General features: G+C 55.4%; 1 protein-coding gene across 3 annotated transcripts in view; it reads right to left on the bottom strand.

Moving 5' to 3' along the window:
- otud5a (OTU deubiquitinase 5a) overlaps window positions 1–24,299 on the bottom strand; it is a 75,500-nt gene that overhangs the window by 45,804 nt on the left and 5,397 nt on the right. The gene's annotated exons all lie outside the window — the stretch shown is intronic.

Genomic DNA, 24,299 nt, shown 5'->3' on the forward strand with positions numbered 1-24,299 from the left:
TTACTACCCCTCCCAGATACACAAGGTTCAGAGAGAGGGCCAGGCCCACTGATTGTTACCACCCCCCCCAGACACACACGGGTCAGAGAGAGGGCCAGGCCCACTGATCGTTACCACCCTTCCCACCCCTCCCAGACACAGATGGGTCAGATAGAGGGCCAGGCCCACTGATCGTTACCACCCCTCCCAGATACACAGGGGTCAGATAGAGGGCCAGGCCCACTGATCGTTACCACCCTTCCCACCCCACCCAGACACACACGGGTCAGAGAGAGGGCCAGGACCACTGATCTTTACTACCCCTCCCAGATACACAAGGGTCAGAGAGAGGGCCAGGCCCACTGATCGTTACCACCCTTCCCACCCCACCCAGACACACACGGGTCAGAGAGAGGGCCAGATCCACTGATCTTTACCAGCCTTCCCACCCCTCCCAGACACACACGGGTCAGAGAGAGTGCCAGGCCCACTGATCGTTACCACCCCACCCAGACACACACGGGTCAGAGAGAGGGACAGGCCCACTGACCGTTACCACCCTTCCCACCCCTCCCAGACACACACGGGCAGATAGAGGGCCAGGCCCACTGATCATTACTACCCCTCCCAGATACACACGGGTCAGAGAGAGGGCCAGGCCCACTGATTGTTACCACCCCTCCCACATGTCCCAGATACACACGAGTCAGTGAGAGGGCCAGGACCACTGATTGTTACCACCCTTCCCACCCCTCCCAGATACAGACGGGTCAGAGAGAGGGCCAGGCCCACTGATTGTTACCACCCTTCCCACCCCTCCCAGATACACACGGGTCAGAGAGAGGGCCAGGACCACTGATGGTTACCACCCCTCCCACCCCTCGCAGACTCACACAAGTCAGAGAGAGGGCCAGGCCCACTGATAGTTACCACCCCTCCCACCCCTCGCAGACACACACGGGTCAGAGAGAGGGACAGGCCCACTGACCGTTACCACCCTTCCCACCCCTCCCAGACACACACGGGCAGACAGAGGGCCAGGCCCACTGATCATTACTACCCCTCCCAGATACACACGGGTCAGAGAGAGGGCCAGGCCCACTGATCGTTACTACCCCTCCCACATGTCCCAGATACACACGGGTCAGTGAGAGGGCCAGGCCCACTGATTGTTACCACCATTCCCACCCCTCCCAGATACAGACGGGTCAGAGAGAGGGCCAGGCCCACTGATCGTTACCACCCCCCCCAAACACGCACGGGTCAGAGAGAGGGCCAGGCCCACTGATCGTTTCCACCCCTCCCAGACACACACAGGTTAGAGAGAGGGCCAGGCCCACTGATCGTTACCACCCCTCCCAGACACACACAGGTTAGAGAGAGGGCCAGGCCCACTGATCGTTACCACCCCTCCCACCCCTCCCAGACACACACAGGTCAGGGAGACGGCCAGGCCCACTGATCGTTACCACCCTTCCCACCCCTCCCAGACACACACGGGTCAGATAAAGGGACAGGCCCACTGATCGTTACTACCCCTCCCAGATACACAAGGGTCAGAGAGAGGGCCAGGCCCACTGATCGTTACCACCCCTCGCAGACACACACAGGTCACAGAGAGGGCCAGGACCACTGATCTTTACCAGCCTTCCACCCTCTCCCAGACACACGTGGGTCAGACAGAGGGCCAGGCCCACTGATCATTCCCACCCCTCCCACCCCTCGCAGACACACACGGGTCAGAGAGAGGGACATGCCCACTGACCGTTACCACCCTTCCCACCCCTCCCAGACACACACGGGCAGACAGAGGGCCAGGCCCACTGATCATTACTACCCCTCCCAGATACACACGGGTCAGAGAGAGGGCCAGGCCCACTGATCGTTACCACCCTTCCCACCCCTCCCAGATACACACGGGTCAGTGAGAGGGCCAGGCCCACTGATTGTTACCACCATTCCCACCCCTCCCAGATACAGACGGGTCAGAGAGAGGGCCAGGCCCACTGATCGTTACCACCCCCCCCAAACACGCACGGGTCAGAGAGAGGGCCAGGCCCACTGATCGTTTCCACCCCTCCCAGACACACACAGGTTAGAGAGAGGGCCAGGCCCACTGATCGTTACCACCCCTCCCAGACACACACAGGTTAGAGAGAGGGCCAGGCCCACTGATCGTTACCACCCCTCCCACCCCTCCCAGACACACACAGGTCAGGGAGACGGCCAGGCCCACTGATCGTTACCACCCTTCCCACCCCTCCCAGACACACACGGGTCAGAGAGAGGGCCAGGCCCACTGATCATTCCCACCCCTCCCACCCCTCGCAGACACACATGGGTCAGAGAGAGGGACAGGCCCACTGACCGTTACCACCCTTCCCACCCCTCCCAGACACACACGGGCAGATAGAGGGCCAGGCCCACTGATCATTACTACCCCTCCCAGATACACACGGGTCATAGAGAGAGCCAGGCCTACTGATCGTTACCACCCCTCCCACCCCAAGCAAACTCACACGGGTCAGACAGAGGGCCAGGCCCACTGATCGTTCCTACCCCTCCCAGATACACAAGGGTCAGAGAGAGGGCCAGGCCCACTGATCGTTACCACCCCCACGACCACTCGCAGACACACACAGGTCACAGAGAGGGCCAGGCCCACTGATCGTTACTACCCATCCCACCCCTCCCAGATACACATGGGTCAGATAGAGGGCCAGGCCCACTGATAGTTACCACCCTTCCCACCCCTCCCAGATACACATGGGTCAGATAGAGGGCCAGGCCCACTGATCGTTACCACCCCTCCCAGATACACAGGGGTCAGATAGAGGGCCAGGCCCACTGATCGTTAACACCCTTCCCACCCCTCCCAGACACACACGGGTCAGATAGAGGGACAGGCCCAATGATCGTTACTACCCCTCCCAGATACACAAGGTTCAGAGAGAGGGCCAGGCCCACTGATCGCTACCACCCCTCGCAGACACACACAGGTCACAGAGAGGGCCAGGACCACTGATCTTTACCAGCCTTCCCACCTCTCCCAGATACACACGGGTCAGTGAGAGTGCCAGGCCCACTGTTCGTTACCACCCTTCCCACCCCACCCAGACACACACGGGTCAGAGAGAGGGCCAGGCCCACTGATCGTTACCACCCCCACGACCTCTCGCAGACACACACAGGTCACAGAGAGGGCCAGGACCACTGCTGGTTACCACCCTTCCCACCCCTCCCAGACACACACGGGTCAGAGAGAGGGACATGCCCACTGATTGTTACTCACCCTCCCACACCTCCCAGATACACACGGGTCAGAGAGAGGGCCAGGCCCACTGATCGTTACCACCCCTCCCACATGTCCCAGATACACACGTGTCAGAGAGAGGGCCAGGCCCACTGATCATTACCACCCCTCGCAGACACACACAGGTCACAGAGAGGGCCAGGACCACTGATCTTTACCACCCTTCCCACCTCTCCCAGACACACCCGGGTCAAGGGAGGGCCAGGCCCACTGATCGTTACCACCCCTCCCAGATACACACGGATCAGAGAGAGGGCCAGGCCCACTGATCGTCACCACCCCTCCCAGATACACACGGATCAGAGAGAGGGCCAGGCCCACTGATCGTCACCACCCCTCCCACCCCTCGCAGACACACACGGGTCAGAGAGAGGGACAGGCCCACTGACCGTTACCACCCTTCCCACCCCTCCCAGACACACACGGGTCAGAGAGAGGGCCAGGCCCACTGACCAGGGCCAGGCCCACTGATCGTTACAACCCCTCCCACCCCTCACAGACACACACGGGTCTCAGAGAGGGCCAGGACCACTGATGGTTACCACCCCTCCAACCCCTCGCAGACACACACGGGTCAGAGAGAGGGCCAGGCCCACTGATTGTTACCACCCCTCCCAGATACACACGGGTCAGAGAGAGGGCCAGGCCCACTGATCGTTACCAACCCTCCCAGACAAACACGGGTCAGAGGGAGAGCCAGGCTCACTGATCGTTACCACCCCTCCCACCCCTCCCAGACAAACACGGGTCAGAGGGAGGGCCAGGCTCACTGATCGTTACCACCCCTCCCAGACACACACGGGTCAGAGAGAGGGCCAGGCCCACTGATTGTTACCACCCCTCTCAGACACACACAGGTCAGAGAGAGGGCCAGGCCCACTGATTGTTATCACCCCTCCCAGATACACACAAGTCACAGAGAGCGCAAGGCCCACTGATCTTTACCACCCCTACCAGATACACAAGGGTCAGAGAGAGGGCCAGGCCCACTGATCGTTACCACCCCCCCCAGATACACACGGGTCAGAGAGAGGGCCAGGCCCACTGATCGTTACCACCCCTCCCAGATACACACGGGTCAGAGAGAGGGCCAGGCCCACTGATAGTTACCACCCTTCCCACCCCTCACAGACACACACGGGTCAGAGAGAGGGCCAGGCCCACTGATCGTTACCAGCACTCGCAGACACACACAGGTCACAGAGAGGGCCAGGCCCACTGATCGTTACCACCCCCACGACCTCTCGCAGACACACACAGGTCACAGAGAGGGCCAGGCCCACTGCTGGTTACCACCCTTCCCACCCCTCCCAGACACACTCGGATCAGAGAGAGGGACATGCCCACTGATTGTTACTACCCCTCCCACACCTCCCAGATACACACGGGTCAGAGAGAGGGACATGCCCACTGATTGTTACTACCCCTCCCACACCTCCCAGATACACACGGGTCAGAGAGGGCCAGGCCCACTGATCGTTTCTACCCCTCCCAGATACACACGGGTCAGAGAGAGGGCCAGGCCCACTGATCGTTACCACCCCTCCCAGATACACACGGGTCAGAGAGAGGGCCAGGACCACTGATAGTTACTACCCTTCCCACCCATCCCAGACACACGCGGGTCAGAGAGAGGGCCAGGCCCACTGATCGTTACCACCCTTCCCACCCCTCCCAGACAAACACGGGTCAGAGAGAGTGACAGGCCCACTGACCGTTACCACCCTTCCCACCCCTCCCTGACACACACGGGCAGATAGAGGGCCAGGCCCACTGATCGTTACCACCCCTCCCAGACACACAGGTGTCAGAGAGAGGGCCAGGCCCACTGATCGTTACCACCCCCACGACCTCTCGCAGACACACACAGGTCACAGAGAGGGCCAGGCCCACTGCTGGTTACCACCCTTCCTACCCCTCCCAGACACACACGTGGTCAGAGAGAGGGACATGCCCACTGATTGTTACTACCCCTCCCACACCTCCCAGATACACACGGGTCAGAGAGGGCCAGGCCCACTGATCGTTACCACCCCTCCCAGATACACACGGGACAGAGAGAGGGCCAGGACCACTGATAGTTACCACCCCTCCCAGACACACACAGGTCACAGAGAGGGCCAGGCCCACTGATAGTTACTACCCATCCCACCCCTCCCAGACACACACGGGTCAGAGAGAGGGCCAGGCCCTCTGATCGTTACCACCCATCCCACCCCTCCCAGACACACACGGGTCAGAGAGAGGGCCAGGCCCACTGATCGTTACCACCCTTCCCACCGCTCCCAGACACACTCGGGTCAGAGAGAGGGCCAGGCCCACTGATCGTTACCACCCTTCCCACCCATCCCAGACACACGTGGGTCAGACAGAGGGCCAGGCCCACTGATCATTACCACCCATCCCACCCCTCCCAGACACACACGGGTCAGAGAGAGGGCCAGGCCCACTGATCGTTACCACCCTTCCCACCCCTCCCAGACACACTCGGGTCAGAGAGAGGGACATGCCCACTGATTGTTACTACCCCTCCCACACCTCCCAGATACACACGGGTCAGAGAGAGGGCCAGGCCCACTGATCGTTACCACCCTTCCCACCCATCCCAGACACATGCGGGTCAGAGAGAGGGCCAGGCCCACTGATCGTTACCACCCTTCCCACCCCTCCCAGACACACACGGGTCAGAGAGAGGGCCAGGCCCACTGATCGTTACCACCCTTCCCACCCCTCCCAGACACAGACGGGTCAGATAGAGGGCCAGGCCCACTGATCGTTACCACCCCTCCCAGATACACAGGGGTTAGATAGAGGGCCAGGCCCACTGATCGTTAACACCCTTCCCACCCCTCCCAGACACACACGCGTCAGATAGAGGGACAGGCCCACTGATCGTTACTACCCCTCCCAGATACACAAGGGTCAGAGAGAGGGCCAGGACCACTGATCTTTACCAGCCTTCCCACCCCTCGCAGACACACACAGGTCACAGAGAGGGCCAGGCCCACTGATCGTTACCACCCCTCCCAGATACACACGGGTCAGAGAGAGTGCCAGGCCCACTGATCGTTACTACCCCTCCCAGATACACACGGGTCAGAGAGAGGGCCAGGACCACTGATAGTCACCACCCTTCCCACCCCTCACAGACACACACGGGTCAGAGAGAGGGCCAGGCCCACTGATCGTTACCACCACTCGCAGACACACACAGGTCACAGAGAGGGCCAGGCCCACTGATGGTTACCACCCCTCCCACCCCTCGCAGATACACACGGGTCAGAGAGAGGGCCAGGCCCACTGATAGTTACTACCCTTCCCACCCATCCCAGACACACGCGGGTCAGAGAGAGGGCCAGGCCCACTGATCGTTACCACCCTTCCCACCCCTCCCAGACAAACACGGGTCAGAGAGAGGGACAGGCCCACTGACCGTTACCACCCTTCCCACCCCTCCCTGACACACACGGGCAGATAGAGGGCCAGGCCCACTGATCATTACTACCCCTCCCAGATACACACGGGTCAGAGAGAGGGCCAGGCCCACTGATCGTTACCACCCCCACGACCTCTCGCAGACACACACAGGTCACAGAGAGGGCCAGGCCCACTGCTGGTTACCACCCTTCCCACCCCTCCCAGACACACACGTGGTCAGAGAGAGGGACATGCCCACTGATTGTTACTACCCCTCCCACACCTCCCAGATACACACGGGTCAGAGAGGGCCAGGCCCACTGATCGTTACCACCCCTCCCAGATACACACGGGTCAGAGAGAGGGCCAGGACCACTGATAGTTACCACCCCTCCCAGACACACACAGGTCACAGAGAGGGCCAGGCCCACTGATCGTTACTACCCTTCCCACCCCTCCCAGACACACTCGGGTCAGAGAGAGGGACATGCCCACTGATCGTTACCACCCATCCCACCCCTCCCAGACACACACGGGTCAGAGAGAGGGCCAGGCCCACTGATCGTTACCACCCTTCCCACCGCTCCCAGACAAACACGGGTCAGAGGGAGAGCCAGGCTCACTGATCGTTACCACCCCTCCCACCCCTCCCAGACAAACACGGGTCAGAGGGAGGGCCAGGCTCACTGATCGTTACCACCCCTCCCAGACACACACGGGTCAGAGAGAGGGCCAGGCCCACTGATTGTTACCACCCCTCTCAGACACACACAGGTCAGAGAGAGGGCCAGGCCCACTGATTGTTATCACCCCTCCCAGATACACACAAGTCACAGAGAGCGCAAGGCCCACTGATCTTTACCACCCCTACCAGATACACAAGGGTCAGAGAGAGGGCCAGGCCCACTGATCGTTACCACCCCCCCCAGATACACACGGGTCAGAGAGAGGGCCAGGCCCACTGATCGTTACCACCCCTCCCAGATACACACGGGTCAGAGAGAGGGCCAGGCCCACTGATAGTTACCACCCTTCCCACCCCTCACAGACACACACGGGTCAGAGAGAGGGCCAGGCCCACTGATCGTTACCAGCACTCGCAGACACACACAGGTCACAGAGAGGGCCAGGCCCACTGATCGTTACCACCCCCACGACCTCTCGCAGACACACACAGGTCACAGAGAGGGCCAGGCCCACTGCTGGTTACCACCCTTCCCACCCCTCCCAGACACACTCGGATCAGAGAGAGGGACATGCCCACTGATTGTTACTACCCCTCCCACACCTCCCAGATACACACGGGTCAGAGAGAGGGACATGCCCACTGATTGTTACTACCCCTCCCACACCTCCCAGATACACACGGGTCAGAGAGGGCCAGGCCCACTGATCGTTTCTACCCCTCCCAGATACACACGGGTCAGAGAGAGGGCCAGGCCCACTGATCGTTACCACCCCTCCCAGATACACACGGGTCAGAGAGAGGGCCAGGACCACTGATAGTTACCACCCTTCCCACCCCTCACAGACACACACAGGTCACAGAGAGGGCCAGGCCCACTGATGGTTACCACCCCTCCCACATACACACGGGTCAGAGAGAGGGCCAGGCCCACTGATAGTTACTACCCTTCCCACCCATCCCAGACACACGCGGGTCAGAGAGAAGGCCAGGCCCACTGATCGTTACCACCCTTCCCACCCCTCCCAGACAAACACGGGTCAGAGAGAGGGACAGGCCCACTGATCGTTACCACCCCTCCCAGACACACAGGTGTCAGAGAGAGGGCCAGGCCCACTGATCGTTACCACCCCCACGACCTCTCGCAGACACACACAGGTCACAGAGAGGGCCAGGCCCACTGCTGGTTACCACCCTTCCTACCCCTCCCAGACACACACGTGGTCAGAGAGAGGGACATGCCCACTGATTGTTACTACCCCTCCCACACCTCCCAGATACACACGGGTCAGAGAGGGCCAGGCCCACTGATCGTTACCACCCCTCCCAGATACACACGGGACAGAGAGAGGGCCAGGACCACTGATAGTTACCACCCCTCCCAGACACACACAGGTCACAGAGAGGGCCAGGCCCACTGATAGTTACTACCCATCCCACCCCTCCCAGACACACACGGGTCAGAGAGAGGGCCAGGCCCACTGATCGTTACCACCCATCCCACCCCTCCCAGACACACACGGGTCAGAGAGAGGGCCAGGCCCACTGATCGTTACCACCCTTCCCACCGCTCCCAGACACACTCGGGTCAGAGAGAGGGCCAGGCCCACTGATCGTTACCACCCTTCCCACCCATCCCAGACACACGTGGGTCAGACAGAGGGCCAGGCCCACTGATCATTACCACCCATCCCACCCCTCCCAGACACACACGGGTCAGAGAGAGGGCCAGGCCCACTGATCGTTACCACCCTTCCCACCCCTCCCAGACACACTCGGGTCAGAGAGAGGGACATGCCCACTGATTGTTACTACCCCTCCCACACCTCCCAGATACACACGGGTCAGAGAGGGCCAGGCCCACTGATTGTTACCACCCCTCCCAGATACACACGGGTCAGAGAGGGCCAGGCCCACTGATCGTTACTACCCCTCCCAGATACACACGGGTCAGAGAGAGGGCCAGGCCCACTGATCGTTACCACCCTTCCTACCCATCCCAGACACATGCGGGTCAGAGAGAGGGCCAGGCCCACTGATCGTTACCACCCTTCCCACCCCTCCCAGACACACACGGGTCAGAGAGAGGGCCAGGCCCACTGATCGTTACCACCCTTCCCACCCCTCCCAGACACAGACGGGTCAGATAGAGGGCCAGGCCCACTGATCGTTACCACCCCTCCCAGATACACAGGGGTTAGATAGAGGGCCAGGCCCACTGATCGTTACTACCCCTCCCAGATACACAAGGGTCAGAGAGAGGGCCAGGCCCACTGATCGTTACCACCCATCGCAGACACACACAGGTCACAGAGAGGGCCAGGCCCACTGATCGTTACCACCCCTCCCAGATACACACGGGTCAGAGAGAGGGCCAGGACCACTGATAGTCACCACCCTTCCCACCCCTCACAGACACACACGGGTCAGAGAGAGGGCCAGGCCCACTGATCGTTACCACCACTCGCAGACACACACAGGTCACAGAGAGGGCCAGGCCCACTGATGGTTACCACCCCTCCCACCCCTCGCAGATACACACGGGTCAGAGAGAGGGCCAGGCCCACTGATAGTTACTACCCTTCCCACCCATCCCAGACACACGCGGGTCAGAGAGAGGGCCAGGCCCACTGATCGTTACCACCCTTCCCACCCCTCCCAGACAAACACGGGTCAGAGAGAGGGACAGGCCCACTGACCGTTACAACCTTTCCCACCCCTCCCTGACACACACGGGCAGATAGAGGGCCAGGCCCACTGATCATTACTACCCCTCCCAGATACACACGGGTCAGAGAGAGGGCCAGGCCCACTGATCGTTACCACCCCCACGACCTCTCGCAGACACACACAGGTCACAGAGAGGGCCAGGCCCACTGCTGGTTACCACCCTTCCCACCCCTCCCAGACACACACGTGGTCAGAGAGAGGGACATGCCCACTGATTGTTACTACCCCTCCCACACCTCCCAGATACACACGGGTCAGAGAGGGCCAGGCCCACTGATCGTTACCACCCCTCCCAGATACACACGGGTCAGAGAGAGGGCCAGGACCACTGATAGTTACCACCCCTCCCAGACACACACAGGTCACAGAGAGGGCCAGGCCCACTGATCGTTACTACCCTTCCCACCCCTCCCAGACACACTCGGGTCAGAGAGAGGGACATGCCCACTGATTGTTACTACCCCTCCCACACCTCCCAGATACACACAGGTCAGAGAGGGCCAGGCCCACTGATCGTTACTACCCCTCCCAGATACACACGGGTCAGAGAGAGGGACAGGCCCACTGACCGTTACCACCCTTCCCACCCCTCCCTGACACACACGGGCAGATAGAGGGCCAGGCCCACTGATCGTTACCACCCCTCCCAGACACACAGGTGTCAGAGAGAGGGCCAGGCCCACTGATCGTTACCACCCCCACGACCTCTCGCAGACACACACAGGTCACAGAGAGGGCCAGGCCCACTGCTGGTTACCACCCTTCCTACCCCTCCCAGACACACACGGGCAGATAGAGGGCCAGGCCCACTGATCATTACCACCCCTCCCAGACACACAGGTGTCAGAGAGAGGGCCAGGCCCACTGATCGTTACCACCCCCACGACCTCTCGCAGACACACACAGGTCACAGAGAGGGCCAGGCCCACTGCTGGTTACCACCCTTCCCACCCCTCCCAGACACACACGTGGTCAGAGAGAGGGACATGCCCACTGATTGTTACTACCCCTCCCACACCTCCCAGATACACACGGGTCAGAGAGGGCCAGGCCCACTGATCGTTACCACCCCTCCCAGATACACACGGGTCAGAGAGAGGGCCAGGACCACTGATAGTCACCACCCTTCCCACCCCTCACAGACACACACGGGTCAGAGAGAGGGCCAGGCCCACTGATCGTTACCACCACTCGCAGACACACACAGGTCACAGAGAGGGCCAGGCCCACTGATGGTTACCACCCCTCCCACCCCTCGCAGATACACACGGGTCAGAGAGAGGGCCAGGCCCACTGATAGTTACTACCCTTCCCACCCATCCCAGACACACGCGGGTCAGAGAGAGGGCCAGGCCCACTGATCGTTACCACCCTTCCCACCCCTCCCAGACAAACACGGGTCAGAGAGAGGGACAGGCCCACTGACCGTTACAACCTTTCCCACCCCTCCCTGACACACACGGGCAGATAGAGGGCCAGGCCCACTGATCATTACTACCCCTCCCAGATACACACGGGTCAGAGAGAGGGCCAGGCCCACTGATCGTTACCACCCCCACGACCTCTCGCAGACACACACAGGTCACAGAGAGGGCCAGGCCCACTGCTGGTTACCACCCTTCCCACCCCTCCCAGACACACACGTGGTCAGAGAGAGGGACATGCCCACTGATTGTTACTACCCCTCCCACACCTCCCAGATACACACGGGTCAGAGAGGGCCAGGCCCACTGATCGTTACCACCCCTCCCAGATACACACGGGTCAGAGAGAGGGCCAGGACCACTGATAGTTACCACCCCTCCCAGACACACACAGGTCACAGAGAGGGCCAGGCCCACTGATCGTTACTACCCTTCCCACCCCTCCCAGACACACTCGGGTCAGAGAGAGGGACATGCCCACTGATTGTTACTACCCCTCCCACACCTCCCAGATACACACAGGTCAGAGAGGGCCAGGCCCACTGATCGTTACTACCCCTCCCAGATACACACGGGTCAGAGAGAGGGACAGGCCCACTGACCGTTACCACCCTTCCCACCCCTCCCTGACACACACGGGCAGATAGAGGGCCAGGCCCACTGATCGTTACCACCCCTCCCAGACACACAGGTGTCAGAGAGAGGGCCAGGCCCACTGATCGTTACCACCCCCACGACCTCTCGCAGACACACACAGGTCACAGAGAGGGCCAGGCCCACTGCTGGTTACCACCCTTCCTACCCCTCCCAGACACACACGGGCAGATAGAGGGCCAGGCCCACTGATCATTACCACCCCTCCCAGACACACAGGTGTCAGAGAGAGGGCCAGGCCCACTGATCGTTACCACCCCCACGACCTCTCGCAGACACACACAGGTCACAGAGAGGGCCAGGCCCACTGCTGGTTACCACCCTTCCCACCCCTCCCAGACACACACGTGGTCAGAGAGAGGGACATGCCCACTGATTGTTACTACCCCTCCCACACCTCCCAGATACACACGGGTCAGAGAGGGCCAGGCCCACTGATCGTTACCACCCCTCCCAGATACACACGGGTCAGAGAGAGGGCCAGGACCACTGATAGTTACCACCCCTCCCAGACACACACAGGTCACAGAGAGGGCCAGGCCCACTGATCGTTACTACCCTTCCCACCCCTCCCAGACACACTCGGGTCAGAGAGAGGGACATGCCCACTGATTGTTACTACCCCTCCCACACCTCCCAGATACACACAGGTCAGAGAGGGCCAGGCCCACTGATCGTTACCACCCTTCCCACCCCTCCCTGACACACACGGGTCAGATAGAGGGCCAGGCCCACTGATCGTTACCACCCCTCCCAGATACACACGGGTCAGAGAGAGGGACAGGCCCACTGACCGTTACCACCCTTCCCACCCCTCCCTGACACACACGGGCAGATAGAGGGCCAGGCCCACTGATCGTTACCACCCCTCCCAGACACACAGGTGTCAGAGAGAGGGCCAGGCCCACTGATCGTTACCACCCCCACGACCTCTCGCAGACACACACAGGTCACAGAGAGGGCCAGGCCCACTGCTGGTTACCACCCTTCCTACCCCTCCCAGACACACACGTGGTCAGAGAGAGGGACAAGCCCACTGATTGTTACTACCCCTCCCACACCTCCCAGATACACACGGGTCAGAGAGGGCCAGGCCCACTGATCGTTACCACCCCTCCCAGATACACACGGGTCAGAGAGAGGGCCAGGCCCACTGATCGTTACCACCCCCACGACCACTCGCAGACACACACAGGTCACAGAGAGGGCCAGGCCCACTGCTGGTTACCACCCTTCCTACCCCTCCCAGACACACACGTGGTCAGAGAGAGGGACATGCCCACTGATTGTTACTACCCCTCCCACACCTCCCAGATACACACGGGTCAGAGAGGGCCAGGCCCACTGATTGTTACCACCCCTCCCAGATACACACGGTCAGAGAGAGGGCCAGGACCACTGATAGTTACCACCCCTCCCAGACACACACAGGTCACAGAGAGGGCCAGGCCCACTGATAGTTACTACCCATCCCACCCCTCCCAGACACACACGGGTCAGAGAGAGGGCCAGGCCCACTGATCGTTACCACCCATCCCACCCCTCCCAGACACACACGGGTCAGAGAGAGGGCCAGGCCCACTGATCGTTACCACCCTTCCCACCGCTCCCAGACACACTCGGGTCAGAGAGAGGGCCAGGCCCACTGATCGTTACCACCCTTCCCACCCATCCCAGACACACGTGGGTCAGACAGAGGGCCAGGCCCACTGATCGTTACCACCCATCCCACCCCTCCCAGACACACACGGGTCAGAGAGAGGGCCAGGCCCACTGATCGTTACGACCCTTCCCACCCCTCCCAGACACACTCGGGTCAGAGAGAGGGACATGCCCACTGATTGTTACTACCCCTCCCACACCTCCCAGATACACACGGGTCAGAGAGGGCCAGGCCCACTGATCGTTACTACCCCTCCCAGATACACACGGGTCAGAGAGAGGGCCAGGCCCACTGATCGTTACCACCCTTCCCACCCATCCCAGACACACGCGGGTCAGAGAGAGGGCCAGGCCCACTGATCGTTACCACCCTTCCCACCCCTCCCAGACACACACGGGTCAGAGAGAGGGCCAGGCCCACTGATCGTTACCACCCTTCCCACCCCTCCCAGACACAGACGGGTCAGATAGAGGGCCAGGCCCACTGATCGTTACCACCCCTCCCAGATACACAGGGGTTAGATAGAGGGCCAGGCCCACTGATCGTTAACACCCTTCCCACCCCTCCCAGACACACACGCGTCAGATAGAGGGACAGGCCCACTGATCGTTACTACCCCTCCCAGATACACAAGGGTCAGAGTGAGGGCCAGGCCCACTGATCGTTACCACCCATCGCAGACACACACAGGTCACAGAGAGGGCCAGGACCACTGATCTTTACCAGCCTTCCCACCCCTCGCAGACACACACAGGTCACAGAGAGGGCCAGGCCCACTGATCGTTACCACCCCTCCCAGATACACACGGGTCAGAGAGAGTGCCAGGCCCACTGATCGTTACCACCCCACCCAGACACACACGGGTCAGAGAGAGGGACAGGCCCACTGACCGTTACCACCCTTCCTACCCCTCCCAGACACACACGGGCAGATAGAGGGCCAGGCCCACTGATCATTACTACCCCTCCCAGATACACACGGGTCAGAGAGAGGGCCAGGCCCACTGATCGTTACTACCCCTCCCACATGTCCCAGATACACACGGGTCAGAGAGAGGGCCAGGCCCACTGATTGTTACTAACCCTCCCACACCTCCCAGATACACACGGGCAGACAGAGGGCCAGGCCCACTGATCGTTTCTACCCCTCCCAGATACACACGGGTCAGAGAGAGGGCCAGGCCCACTGATCGTTACCACCCCTCCCAGATACACACGGGTCAGAGAGAGGGCCAGGACCACTGATAGTCACCACCCTTCCCACCCCTCACAGACACACACCGGTCAGAGAGAGGGCCAGGCCCACTGATAGTCACCACCCTTCCCACCCCTCACAGACACACACCGGTCAGAGAGAGGGCCAGGCCCACTGATCGTTACCACCACTCGCAGACACACACAGGTCACAGAGAGGGCCAGGCCCACTGATGGTTACCACCCCTCCCACCCCTCGCAGATACACACGGGTCAGAGAGAGGGCCAGGCCCACTGATAGTTACTACCCTTCCCACCCCTCCCAGACAAACACGGGTCAGAGAGAGGGACAGGCCCACTGACCGTTACAACCTTTCCCACCCATCCCAGACACACGCGGGTCAGAGAGAGGGCCAGGCCCACTGATCGTTACCACCCTTCCCACCCCTCCCAGACAAACACGGGTCAGAGAGAGGGACAGGCCCACTGATCGTTACCACCCCTCCCACCCCTCGTAGATACACACAGGTCAGAGAGAGGACCAGCCCCACTGATCGTTACCACCCCTCCCTCCCTCTGCAGACAGACACGGGTCAGTGGGGTGGGTGGGGGAGTGTTGATTGCTGAGTACCCCCTCCACACACCTCCCTGACCTGCCTAGTACCACCATTCTTGGACCTCCCCTTCCCCCCCATTCCCAGTGGTAAGGGGAGGGGGGAAGCAGTACTTTCTATTTTATATATAAAGTTTATTCAAATTATTACAATATCACAGCGATATACAGTGGCATGCAGAAGTTTGGGCACCCGTGATCAAAATTTCTGCTACTGTGAATAGTTAAATGAGTAGAAGATGAACTGAACTTCAGCAGTCAAAGTTAAAGATGAATCATTCTTTTCAACATTTTAATCAAGATTAGTATATTATTTTTGTTTTGTACAATTTTAGAGTAGAAAAATAGCAAAGGAGAACTTTGCAAAAGTTTGGGCACCCCCAGAGACTTGAGCTCTCAGATAACTTTTACCAAGGTCTCAGACCTTAATCAGCTTGTGAGGGCTAGGGCTTGTTCAGTCATCGTTAGGTGATGCAAGTTTCAAACTCTGACTCCTCAAACCTTATCCCAACAATCAGCAGCCATGGGCTCCTCTAAGCAGCTGCCTAGCACTCTGAAAATTAAAATAAATGATGCCCACAAAGCAGGAGAAGGCCATAAGAAGATAATAAAGCATTTTCAGGTAGCCGTTTCCTCAGTTTGTAATGTAATTAAGAATGGTAGAAGTCAAGTTGAGGTCTGGAAGACCAAGTAAACTTTTCAAGAGAACTGCTCGTAGGATTGCTAGAAAGGCAAATCAAAACCCCCATTTGACTGCAAAAGACCTTCAGGAAGATTTAGCAGACTCTGGAGTGGTGGTGCACTGTTCCACTGTGCAGTGACACCTTCATGGAAGAGTCATCAGAAGAAAACCTTTTCTGCGTCCTCACCACAAAATTCAGCGTCAGAAGTTTGCAAAGGAACATCTAAACAAGCCTGATGCATTTTGGAAACAAATCCTGTGGAGTGATTAAGTGAAAATAGAACTTTTTGGCCACAATGAGCAAAGGTATGTTTGGAGAAAAAAGGGTGCAGAATTTCGTGAAAAGAACACCTCTCCAACTGTTAAGCACGGGGATGGATCGATCATGCTCTGTTGCAGCCAATGGCACGGGGAACATTTCACAGGTAGAGGGAACGATGAATTCAATTAAATATCAGCAAATTCTGGATGCAAATGTCACACCGTATTTCAAAAGGCTGAGGATGAAAAGATGGTTTCTACAACAGGATAATGATCCTAAATACACTTCAAAATCCACAATGGACTACCTCAAGAGGCACAAGCTGAAGGTTTTGCCATGGCCCTCAGTTTCCCGACCTAAACATCATTGAAAATCTGTGGATACACCTCAAAGGAGCAGTGCATGCAAGACGACCCAAGAATCTCACAGAACTAGAAGCCTTTTGCAAGGAAGAATGGGTGAAAATCCCCCAAACAAGAATTGAAAGTCTCTTAGCTGGCTACAGAAAACATTTACAAGCTGTGATACTTGCCAAAGGGGTGTTACTGACCATGCAGGGTGCCCAAACTTTTGCATCAGGGCCTTTTCTACTTTGGTTATTTTGAAACTATAGAAGACGGAAATAAAAAAGTAGTCTCGCTTATTAAACAAACGTGTCATCTTTAACTTTATGCCTTTTGGAAATCAGGTCATCTTTTACTCGCTTAGCTAGACACAGTAACAGAAATTTTGACCAGGGATGCCCAAACTTTTGCATGCCACTGTACAAGACCTCAGGAAACACAATATTCGCAGTTTCAAAAATTGATCACTATCTTCAACATCCCGAAAATCCCCCACAGGACCCGTGGACACAACATGCCCCTTCTCCAGACACACCCAGGTACAGACGTGTTCCCGGTGGGCAAGCCGAGCCCCGGAATGCCACTGGGACCTGCGAATGGCCAACTTGGCAAGCTGACCTCCCCCCACATCAACTCAGTACTGATCAGGAGTCTGATCAGATGAGTGTGAGGCTGAGGGGCACCAAAAACTAGGAGCAGCTCCTTCAGATTTTCAAATAGGGACTGCAGCCTCTCCCAGTCCATCTACACATCGGACACGGACTCCTCCCAATAGCGGAAAGGACAGCTCGTCAGGCCAGTCAGCTTGCTCCACTCTGTAACACCTTCCAGCACTGTCCAGGTGTGATGCTCAGCCAGATTCATGGGACCAGCCAGTGTGAGACAGGAAATGCATCGATTTCGAATGGGGATATTAATAATTAATTTACAAACAGTGAAAATTCAACCAAACATTCCTGTTCCCCAAGTTACAGACACCACATAGCTGAATATTCAACACACTTCGCTAAAAGAACGTACAGAGCATAACCCCAATGGTCATGTCTTAATCAAAGGAGCAAGACCCTTCCACGTGCTATTCTATATACCGGATATTTGAAACCGGACACTACATCTTCTGAACTAACCAATCACAGGGGAGCGTGTTTTGTAAAGCCTTGCTTGTCAGCAGCCCCTGGCAACGGGACTCAGAGCAGGGCAGATCACTCTGGGTGCAGGAACAGTATGGATAATCCTCCGAATTATAGACCAGCCAGGCTTACATCAGTGGTGGACAAATTATTGCAGGGGATTGATGGGGACTGAACTGACAAGCATTTGGTGGAACATACGTAGTCTTATTCGGGATAGACAGTATGCCTTTATGAAGGGCAGATCATACCTGACTGAATTATTCGAGGACAGAAACACAGAAAACCTACAGCACAATACAGGCCCTTCAGCCCACAAAGCTGTGCTGAACACGTACTTACTCAAAAGTTACAGCCCTCTATTTTAATAAGATCCATGTACTATCCAGGAGTCTCTTAAAAAAACCCTATCATATCCGCCTCCACCACCATCGCCAGCAGCCCATTCCACACACTCACCGCTCTCTGAGTAAAAAAACTTACCCCTGACATCTCCTCTGTACCTACTTCCAGGCACCTTAAACCTGTGTCCTCTTGTGGCAACCATTTCAGCCCTGGGAAAAAGCCTCTGACTATCCACACAATCAATGCCTCTCATCATCTTCTACACCTCTATCAGGCCACTCTCAGCCTCCGTCGCTCCAAGGAGAAAGGGCCGAGTTCACTCAACCTATTCTCATAAGACATGCTCCCCAATCCAGGCAACATCCTTGTAAATTTCCTCTGCACCCTTTCTATGGTTTCCACATCCTTCCTGTAGCGAGGTGACCAGAACTGAGCGCAGTACTCTAAGTGGGGTCTGACCAGGGTCCTATAAAGCTGTAACATTACCTGTTGGTTCTTAAACTCAATCCCACAGTCGATGAAGGCCAATGCACCGTATGTCTTCCTAACCACAGAGTCAACCTGCACAGCAACTTTTTAGTGTCCTATGGGTTCAGATCCCAAGATCCTCCACACTGCCAAGAATCTTACCATTAATGCCATATTCTGCCATCACATTTGACCTACAAAAATGAACCACTTCGCACTTAATCTGGGTTGAACTCCCATCAATGTCCCGCTGTAACCTTTGACAGCTCTCTACACTATCCACAGCACCCCCAACCTTTGTGTCATCAGCAAATTTATTGTCATTTATAAAAATCACAAGAGAAGGCTCTACCTTCATCAATGTGTTCAGTCACATCCTGAAAAAATTTAATCATGCTCGGAAGGCACAACCTGCCTTTGACAAAGCCATGCTCACTATTCCTAATCATATAATGCCTCTCCAAGTGTTCATAAATCCTGCCTCTCAGGATCTTCTCCATCAACTTATCAACTACTGAAGTAAGACTCACTGGTCTATAATTCCCTGGGCTATCCCTACTCCCTTTCTTGAATAAGGGAACAACATTTGCAACCCTGCAATGCTCTGGAACCTCTCACGTCCCCATTCATGATGCAACGATCATCGGCAGAGGCTCAGCAATCTCCTCCCTCGCCTCCCACAGTAGCCTGGGGTACATCTCATCTGGTTCCGGAGACTTATCCAATTTGATGCTTTCCAAAAGCTCCATCACATCCTCTTTCTTAATGTCTAACTGCTCAAGCTTTTCAATCCGCCGTAAGTCATCCCTACAATTGCCAAGGTCCTTTTCCATAGTGAATACTGAAGTATTCATTAAGTACCTCTGCTATCTCCTCCGGTTTCGTACACACTATTCCACTGTCACAGTTGATTGGTCCTATTTTCTCACGTCTTATCCTCTTGCTCTTCACATACTTGTAGAATGCCTTGGGGTTTTCTTTAATACTGTCTGCCAAGGCCTTCTCATGGCCCCTTCTGGCTCTCCTAATTTCATTCTTAAGCTCCTTCCTGCTAGCCTTATAATGTTGTACATCTCTATCATTACCTATTTTTTGAACCTTTCGTTAAGCTTTTCTTCTTGACTAGATTTACAACAGCCTTTGTACACCACAGTTCCTGTAGCCTACCATGTCTCATTGGAATGTACCTATGCAGAACTTCATGCATATATCCCCTGAACATTTGCCACATTTTTGCCGTACATTTCCTTGAGAATATCTGTTACCAATTTACGCTTCCAAGTTTCTGCCTGATAGCCTCATATTTCCCCTTACTCCAATTAAATGCTTTTCTAACTTGTCTGTTTCTGTCCCTCTCCGATGCTATGGTAAAGGAGATAGAATTGCTATCATTAGCTCCAAAATGCTCTCCAACTGAGAGATCTGACTCCTGACCAGGTTCATTTCCCAATACCAGATCAAGTACAGCCTCTCTTCTTGTAGGCTTATCTACATATTGTGTCAAGAAACCTTTCTGAACACACCTAACAAACTCCACCACATCTAAACCCCTTGCTCTGGGGAGATGCCGATCAATATTTGGGAAATTTAAGATCTCCCACCACAACAACCCTGTTATTATTACATCGTTCCAGAATCTGTCTCCCTAAGTCCCTGTTACAATCAGGCAGTCTATAAAAAACACCCAGTAAAGTTATTGACCCCTTCTTGTTTCTAACTTCCACCCACAGAGACCCAGTAGACAATCTCTCCATGACTACCTCCTTTGTTGCATCAAAGGACCTTGAAGAAGATAAGTGGTTATGGCTTCTAGCGAAGCATTTGATAAGGTTTCACATGGTAGGCTCATTCGGGAGGTGAGGTATTCAGAGAAACCTGTCTGTGTGGTTTCAGAATGGCCTTGCCTGCTTGTAGGTGATTGTAGGTGGAGCGTATTCTGTCTGGAGATCAGTGACCAGTGATGATCCTCCGGGATCAGTTCAGGGACCCCGCTGTTTGTGAGTTTTATAAATGACCTGGATGAGGAAGTGGACGGGTGGGTTAGTAAGTTTGCAGATGACACAAAGGTTGGTGGCATCGTGGACAGTGTAGAAGGTTGACATAGATTACAATGGGACATTGACAGGATGCAGAGCGGGGCTGAGGTGGCAGATGAGTTCAACTCAGAAGTGTGAGGTGATTCATTTTGGAAGGTCGAATTTGAAGGCAGTATTAAGGGTTAATGACAGGATTCTTAGCAGTGTAGAGGAACAGGGAGATCTTGGGGTCCACCATCGAGGACATCTTCAAAAGGTGATTCTGGACCCTCACCACCCAGACATCCCCTCTTCTCATTCTCTCAGCCTAAAGAGACACACAGTTGACTCAAGAACAGCTTCTTCCCCTCTGCCATCAGACTTCTGAACAGCTATTGTTTTGGTTGCTATGGGGAGGGGGGGGGTTGTACTAATGGAGCTGTCTAATTTTATAACTTTCTGTAGCTTCTTTTGGTCCTGTGCAGTAGTTTTATCTATTTCTTATTGCAACTTACAGTAATTTTTAAGTCTTGCACTGAGCTACTGCTGCAAAACAACTAATTTCACAACGTGTTGGTAATAACAAACCAGAGTGTGAACACTGCACTCTGGGCCTCGGGCAGGGGCTGGTCCACGCTGCTCAACCGTGGGGACGGGGAGCAGGCAGAGGTGAGATTGATCATGAAGTAGATTTATATAAGCTGGGACGACAAAGCGAGCACCAGAACAGGCCCTTTGGCTCACAGTGTTGTGCCAAACCAGCTAAAAATCAAATGAAATAAGCCCCTCCATCTAACCCCTCCTGCCTACACAATGTCAACATTCCTCCATCTTCCTCACATCAGAATCAGGTTCATCATCACCTGCATGTGTCATGAAATTTGCTAACTTAGCAACAGCAGGGCAATGTAATACACGATAATATGGACAGAAATATTAATAAATCTATTACAGCAAGTAGAAATTAAAATAGTGCAAAAAGAGAAATATATATATTTCTTAAAACTAGGTAGTGTTCATGGGTTCAATGTCCTCTTGAGAATCGGATGGCTTCAGGCTCCTGTACTTCCTCCCTGACGGTAACAATGAGAAGAGGGCATGTCTTGGGCAGTGGGATCCTTATAATGGACGTCACCTTACTAAGGAACCGCTCCTTGAAGATGTCTTGGACATTCTGGAGGTAGTTTCCAAGATGGAGCTGACTAATTTTACGACCTTCTGTAGCTTCTTTCGATCCTGTTCAGTAACCCCCCCACCCCCCACAACACCAGACTGTGACGCAGCCTTTCAGAATGCTCTCTGTGGTACACAGTACATCTATAGAAGTTTTCAAGTGTTTTAGATGACAAACCAAACGGCAACATATGAAATATAGCCGCCCTATGCCTTCTTTCTAGCTGCATCGATATGTTGGGACCAGGCTAGATTCTCAGAGATCCTGACAACCAGGAACTTGAAACTGCTCACCGTCTCCTTTTCTGATCTTTCTGAGGATTAGTTCATGTTCCCTTGTCTTACCCTTCAGCCCTTTCATCTTACTGATATCGAGTGCCAGGTTGTTGCTGTGACACCAACTCAACTAGCTGGTATAACTCACTCCTGTACACCCTCTCATTTCTACCTGAGATTCTACCAACAATGGTGTATCATCAGCAAATTTATAGCTATACCTAGCCACACAATCATGAGTATAGCGAGAGTGGAGCAGTGGGCTAAGCACACACTCCTGTGGTGCAGCAGTGTTGATCATCAGCGAGCAGGAGATGATCACCAATCTGCAGTTTGTGGTCTTCCAGTTAGGAAGCTGAGGATCCAACTGCAGAGGGAGTTACAGAGGCCCAGGACCTGTTGATCAGGACGGTGTTTAACACTGAGCTATAGTCAACGGACAGCATCCTGCCAGAGGTGTTTGTATTGTCTAGGTGATCGAAGATTGACCTATTGTGGCGATAGGCAAACTGCAGCGGGCCCAGACCTCTGCTGGGGCAGGAGTTCATTCTAGCCATGACCAACCTCTCAAGCATTCAGCTTTCCAGCTCTCAAGGCCTTAGATGTGAGTGCTACCAGGTGACAGTCATTAAAGCAGCTCACACTACTCTTCTTGGACACTGGACAATTGTTGCCCCTTTTAAAGCGGATGGGAACTTTCAACCGTAGCAGCGAGAGGTTGGAAATGTCCTTGAACACTCCCACCAGTTGATTGGTGCAAGATTTCAGAGCCTTACCAGATTCTCCACCAGGGCCTGCTGCCTTCTGAAGGTTCACCGTCCTTAAAGACAGCTTCCAACACAGAAGCTAGTGTCACCAGAGGCTGCAGGAACCTTCACAGCTGTAGTGAATGTCCCTTTCAAAGCCAGTTCAGAAGGCATTGAGCTCATCTGGTAGTGAAGCATCTCTGCCATTCATGCTGTCGGGTTTTGCTTTGTAGGAAGTAAAGGTCCTGCAAGCCCTGCCAGAGTTGATGTGCATCTGAGGTCATCTCCGACCTCGCTTGGAATTGTTTCTTTGCATTTGAAACAGCCCTCCACAAGTCATACCTGGTTTTCTTGTACAGACCTGGGTCACCAGACTTAAATGCCACAGATCTAGCCCTCAGCAGACGATGAACCTACTGGTTCGTCCACAGCTTTTGGTTAGGGAATGTTTCACAGGCAAACACTGATTATGTGCTTATATAATGTCCCTTAAAAGCCCATTCCGGTCATCAACCACTGAGTAAAAAACTTACCCTTCACATCCCCCTTTAAACTGACCCCCTCACACCCTCTAGTATTAGATATTTCTACCCTAGGGATAAAAGGCATCAGTCCTCATTGGTGGGAAAACTCTTGAGAATTGCTAGTCACTCATTCACAAATGAAGTGCGTTACAACCCACCGAGGCTGGTCGAAGGCCTTAGGCTTCTGATAGGTCACTTGCATTGGGATACTGGCCACTTCATAAATCTGGTCACTGGAGCTCTGACCCAGCCGTTGTAATGAAACCTCTGGGTGCTTCACCCTCTCTAGAAGAGTTCAACTAGGAACCCACCATGCTTCCTGGAAGCTGTGCTGATAACCCTGGTCTCAGTTTCAACCCTAAACACCACGGTTCAGGCACAGACACCTGGCGGAGTTCACAGCACAGAAAATCTGACCGTAACCATTGGGCAGTTATCTCCCGAACCTCCTCAGAATCGTTCACACTCAGACTACCTCTCTCAGATCAGACACATCGTTCTGAAGCCAATGGTCAGAGATACCCCCACAGCTCCCTGAGACCACCTCTCGTCCCCCAGCTCCCACTACAGACACAGCAGTAAGGCAGAGCGTACAGATTTCAGGGCCTGCCCAGCAGCAACACGCCCACACCAGTCTCACAGTCAGTATCCCCGCAGAATCT

This window comes from Hypanus sabinus, chromosome 24 (genome assembly GCF_030144855.1).
Source record: "Hypanus sabinus isolate sHypSab1 chromosome 24, sHypSab1.hap1, whole genome shotgun sequence".
NCBI lineage: Eukaryota > Metazoa > Chordata > Chondrichthyes > Myliobatiformes > Dasyatidae > Hypanus > Hypanus sabinus.